This window comes from Saccostrea cucullata, unplaced genomic scaffold (genome assembly GCF_032062105.1).
Source record: "Saccostrea cucullata isolate Sc308-1 unplaced genomic scaffold, CSIRO_AGI_Scuc_v1 ctg4247, whole genome shotgun sequence".
Taxonomy (NCBI): Eukaryota; Metazoa; Mollusca; class Bivalvia; order Ostreida; family Ostreidae; genus Saccostrea; species Saccostrea cuccullata.
In genome coordinates, this window is record NW_026930626.1 from 1690 (window position 1) to 7729 (window position 6040).

At 31.8% G+C, this 6040-nt stretch overlaps 1 long non-coding RNA gene across 1 annotated transcript; it reads left to right on the plus strand.

Moving 5' to 3' along the window:
- The first annotated feature begins 3045 nt into the window (after positions 1–3045).
- LOC134229353 (uncharacterized) lies at positions 3046–4597 on the plus strand. The gene is made up of 4 exons (XR_009984163.1): positions 3046–3080; positions 3388–3515; positions 3769–3900; positions 4177–4597. It is a non-coding gene; the product is annotated as an uncharacterized LOC134229353 (long non-coding RNA).
- The last annotated feature ends 1443 nt before the right edge of the window (positions 4598–6040 follow it).

A 6040-nucleotide genomic window follows, 5' to 3' on the forward strand; every position in this document is an offset into this window, starting at 1 on the left:
ATTTCCATTTCTTGTTTTACAGTCCACAACAGAAAAAGGAATAAAGTTGACAGGACTTTCCACATTGTCTTTGGTAGCTGCAGCTTACAATAGAGCCAACTGCATTAGACATAGCAATTGCTTCATCAAAGGTAAGTCTCCAGTTGTTTTCATTCCCAAGTAACTATAAGCCCTACCTGAACAAACTTGCATGGATGATGCATCTAGGGATGGATGCTTCTAGACTTGCTTCGGATGCTGGATCTGACCTATATTTTCCAAACAAGCAATTCAGCTGTATAACTATTCAAGATATTATGATCAAATTTTACACATATACAAATTTTCATGTTGCTTAACTAATATATCCTCAGCAGGGCATTCATGTCCCATGGACGTATTTCTAGTTCAATTTTCATCATGATTGTATAAAAAATTCTTCAATCTGCCTAAATGAAATATGTCATTTTTACCAAAATAACATCAGGTAAAAATGATGTCTTGTTGACAAGTTCATCATGATCAATGATTTGTTTATAACCAGCTGTGTGGGATTTAATGAGCAACTTTAATAAGTTTTATTGTCGTTTATTATGAAGATACAGTTTAAAGTTGCAAATCATTTTATTTTCTCAGACTGGTATTATGAGGAATACATTTCTATTGTGTGTGAATCACATCTTTTTATAAATACCTTTTTTGGCCTTATCAAGATTCTTTTAGAGTCAAAGAATTAATGATGCAGTTCTTTAATCATTTATATGTCCTCTATGCACCAGATGTGTGTGAAATGGGATATCACTAGTAGGGTCATCACTTTGTAACTTATAACAATTAGCAGCCTTGTTGTCATCTAATCCCTTTAATTATCATCTCCAATGGTGGTTACGGTGGAATGGTTAAGTTTTCAGTGCCCTTTAAGGTTTTCATTTATATGTCCTAGGTGTGTGCCTTTTTGGATAGTGTATTCCCACATGCAGCGGCAACATTTTTCTGAGTTACATTTTCACTGGTACAAGAAATTGGATGGTAGCTTGGAATTTGATTTATCAATGGCTTTAAAGCCATGACAATTTAGTACCTTGAGTCATATAATCCCTTTTATTCTCATCTTATGGTGGTCTACGGTGGAGGGTTGCAGTGCCACATTTTACATTGAGTCCCCTAATGTTCAGGTCCTTATTCGTTTCTTCATATATGTGTGCAATAATTTTAACCACTTTGTTGCAGTTCTATTGGCAGTTGATGCTGTTTCAATATTTCCAAGAACATACCTCATACCTTCATTTTCAGGTGAGGTACAGTCATGGCCTTGGATGGCAGCTGTGCAGCTCTTTGTCCCCTTTTCTCACCTCTTTGTAGCTAAACTGGTATAGTGACACTTCTTACATTAATGGAAAGGATCCATGCCAGGCCTCCTTTGAATACTTCCCTTCTTATCCAGTCAAGTAGACCATCACAGTCTGCCACTTTTTATTGAGTTAATTCTTTAAATGCATTGTTCCAGATTTAGCAGTCTTTTCTTCATATACTTTGCAATAATTTCCAGGGATATGCCTTTGTTGTACAATCTTCATTTCAAATGCACATTTTCAATATCTTAACTGCAAACATTCAATTTTTTGAGGCCTTACAATGTTTTAAACTCTTTTTATACCCGCTGACCGAAGATGGCCACATTCAGCTTTTTTGTGCACTCTTGTGTGTCTGTCTGTCTGTCTCACCTCTTTGTGTCTGTATGTCCGTGTGACTCCGTAACAAATTTTCATTTACAGTTTTCTCAGCAACTATTCATTGTAGATGCTTGAAATTTTCACACTTCTTCTTGCTGCATGCCATAAGGTGGGATATCATTTTCACTCAAATTCAATGTTTTCCTGTTTGCATGTGTCTCTCAGATTTAGCAGTCTTTTACATAGCAAATTTTCTTTGTAGTAATTTCCAGGCAATGCCTTTGTTGTACAATCTTCATTTCATGTGCAGAGGTGCTTCAAAAGACAATTTTAACAAAATCAATTTTTCTGTGGCCTTACAATGTGATGGGAAACTCATTTTCACCGTGTGGGATTTAATGAATTTTAGTTTTACATACCCTTGTGTAATTCCTGTTTGTCTGTGTGTTAAAGTATCTTGTTTCGTACGTAACAAATTTTCGTCACAGTTTTTCATTAGCAATATTCATTGAAAGATGCTTGAAATTTTCACACAATCTTTCTGAGGCATGCCATATGGTGGGATACATTTTCACTGAAATTCAATGTCAACTTCATATTTTTGTGTGTCATCTGCCTGTAATTGAACTCATACATATTAAATTTAGTGCATTTTCATCAGCAATTGGGGGTATTGTAGATGCATTGAAATTTTAACATTTTTGTTTACCATCTTCTCTGAGGAACAAGACATGTGAATTGATGGTCACCCTTTCACTCATTAATGGACATCAAGAATATTTTTGTCTGTGTGTTTGTCTGTTTCAATACATAAAAATTTTAACAAGTTTTATTTTCATTATTTTCATCAATTTTTGGTAAAATTTTTTTCAGTATTGAATTACACTCTTTGTTGAGGAATTTCATAAATGTAGCAAAATTATGTGGCATACATTGAATTAAAGGATATGACTCTTTTTTTCAGGTGTCATGATGTCATCTTCATATTTTGGTGTGTAATTGAACTTATTTATACATAAATGAAGTGCTTATTTACATTTCAGGTTGGTGCCTACACACTATTATACTGTCAATTTTTTTCTTACAAAGCCACATGAGGCTTTTTTACTTAGTCTTCTTATGGGAACAAGACATTTGACTGGATTGGTGGTCCCTTTATTGCTTTGCTACAAGAATATTTCAAAATATTATGATGCTTTAAAGCCACTAACCAAAAATTTCAATGGAAAAATTTAACAATTTATTTTTATTTTTCAATTTTTTTAAAATTTTTGCCTTCAATATTGAATTTACTCGTGTCTAAAATCATAAATGTACAAAATTATGATACTGAATTAAAGGAAACTCTTTTTTTCAGGTGTGCATGATGTAACTTCCTAGATGGTGTGTAGGCTGTTTATCAACATGTGAAATCAATGTGTATTTCAGGTTGGTATGTTTATACTGTCAATTTTTTTTCTTAAAAGCCACATGAGGCATTTATTATGCCCCCTTCAAAGAAGGAAGGGCATATTATTGCTTTGCTGCTGTCGGTCTGTCTGTCGGTACACTTTCTGTTCATTTTCTTTGCAACCATTGCACATACTGAAATGAAATTTGGTATACAGGTATATCAAATGAATATCTAGGTCAAGTTATGTTTTGGATAAGAACGCAAGACCTTAATTACTTCCTTGTGTGAGAACTAAAAAGGAGCAGATATCTCTCATTTTGACTACAATTTCTCTGATTTCAGGAGTAGAAGATCAATAATTCACAACATACAATGCGGCATGCAGTCTGGTCATCAATGGAGAGTTTTGACACCTGTATACCTGTATTCTACCAGTCATCTTTGTAGCCTTTGTTGTGTTCATCAGACAGGTAAGAAAAAGAGTTAATAAAATTAAATCAAGCTATGTAGTGATATATAGTGAAATTATTTCTTTGTTTGAGACATAAATGCAATCTTGTAGCACCCTCCCTTGGGAATTTGGCAAAATCCCTGATCCATGTAAACCTTGAATTTGCTTATATGGAAGATTAATTCATATTTAAACTTTGAATTTCAAATTGACCTTTGATATACTGTAGATCATATATGAATTATTTTTCAAGGTTCTTTTTATCATTTCAGGGTTTAGGTGAAAGTGGTCTGTCACTGAGTCAACAATTACTGTAGCCAATAGTTGGTGCCATTCACAAGCAGAATAATATACATAAAGCCTGAACATCCATCATGTTTGATCTTAAACTACCAGACTATCAGGTAATATGTTTATTAATGATTGTTATTTTGGCAAAAAAGTGTTGTTTCTGTCTTGGTCTATCATTAACATTAGCTAATTTATTTACTTTGTATTTGAAATACAATTGTCATGTATAGTAACAAAAATTATTTGAATTTTTCTAGTCTTAAAACATTCTTGTATGTAAAATGAGGATGTTTCTATCATTATCATTATATATACTGTGAAAACTTGTACTTTAAATATACATAAAGTGTCATAGTAAAAATATTATGGGATTTATTGTATTTCTATAGTGTTGGACAACTGGAGCCTTGCCTAGTATTACTCAAATTTGAGCTATGGGGATAGAGTCCAGAGATATTTTCCCTATGGATGTGTTTCAAAGAATTCTGATGGACCTTGGAGCAGTGTCAGTTATGGGAGATAATTTCACTACTTGTGTTTTTCCAAAAGTTTCCATGTGACGTAGAGATGGACTCAGGATATTTTCTTGCTACCCATGTTTTTCCAAGAATTTCCATGTTGCCTGAAGCAGGACAAACTACCAGGAATACTATGTGAAGGATCCTTTATAGTATTTGGATGGTTGTGGGAATTTGATGTATTATTGTAGTGTATAACCATGACATTTTTCATGATATATGTAGGATAATAGAAGAATTCATTTTGCTAGATAATTGTTTAAGAATACTTAAGCTTACTGTTTTATCTGAACGAGACAGAATCTTTCAGAGAGCATTTAATTATTTTTTTTTATCTAAAAGTATTGAGGTTTAAATTATACTTTTTTTCCTTTTACTTAAATTTCCTTTTTGAAGTTTATTGTATTCTTAAGATTGAGTCAATATTTATTTGTATGTCTTTGTTTTAAACATTTTTTGTATACGTGTATAAAGTTTTTTTTTTTTAGATATATTATTTAAGCTGAACAGCGGTGGAGGTTTTTTTTATTTGCTGAACGCTGAAAAGAAACTAATTTTAGCTTATTATTGCCTTAGATTGTTTCTATACATAAGAAATCTAGGTAACTGTTTGAGGTTTTTTTTTCCTTAGATATGTATTTGTATCAGCACTTGTCTAAATTTTTAAAGTTAAAAACAGGAGTTTTTTTTTTAAATCAGTGCTTGATCACAAAAAATATATTTAATACAAGGAAGGTTTTTAGTGCTTACCTGAATATTTGAGTTTAAAAGTAAGGGATATATTTAGCACTTGTCTGAATATTTAAGTTTTTAAAAAAAATAGGGAGGTACATGTATTTAAGTTTAAAAATAGGAAGTTATTTACGCTTGTCTGAATATTTAGATTTAAATGTGACTGAGGTATTCACTGCTTGTTTGATTTTTTTTTAAAAATTGAGGGAGATTTAGTGCTTGTCTGAATATTTAGATTTAAATGTGACTGAGGTATTCAGTGCTTGTTTGAATATTTAGATTTAAATGTGACTGAGGCATCAAGGCTTGTTTGAATATTTTAAAAAATGAGGGAGGTATTTAGTGCTTGTCTGAATAATTAACTGAGCCCAAATAAGGCTTGCTGAATATTTAACTTATAAAGGAGGGAGGTTGTTAGTATTTTCCTGTATTGTTTGAATATTTTAAAAAATGAGGGAGGTATTTAGTGCTTGTCTGAATAATTAACTTTAAAAAATAAGGGAGGTACATCTTTTTAGTTTCCTGACAAATATGGAAATTTTATAGCTAAATATTTATTTAAAGTATTTATTACTTGCCTGAAATTAGTTTCAAAATGAGGGAAGTATTTCTCTATTGAATGTTTAACTTTAAAAAAAAAATAAGGGAGGTAGTTAGTTCTTGCCAGAATATTTAATTTTAAAACGGGCGAGTTGTTAGTGTTTAGCAGTACTTTCTGAAATTTTTAGAAGTTTTAAAATAGGATGGTATTTTGCCTATATATTAGTTCTTGCCTGAATATTTAATTTGCTTGCCTGCTTGCCTGACATTTACTATGGAAATTTTATGCGAGGGAGGTATTGAGTGCTTGCCTGACATTTAATATGGAAATTTTATATGAGGGAGGTATTTATTGCTAAATATTTATTTAAAAAAACAGTGGTATTTATTACTTGCCTGAATTATTCAGTTTCAAAATGAGGGAAGCATTTAGTGCTCTATTGAATGTTTAACTTTAAAAAAA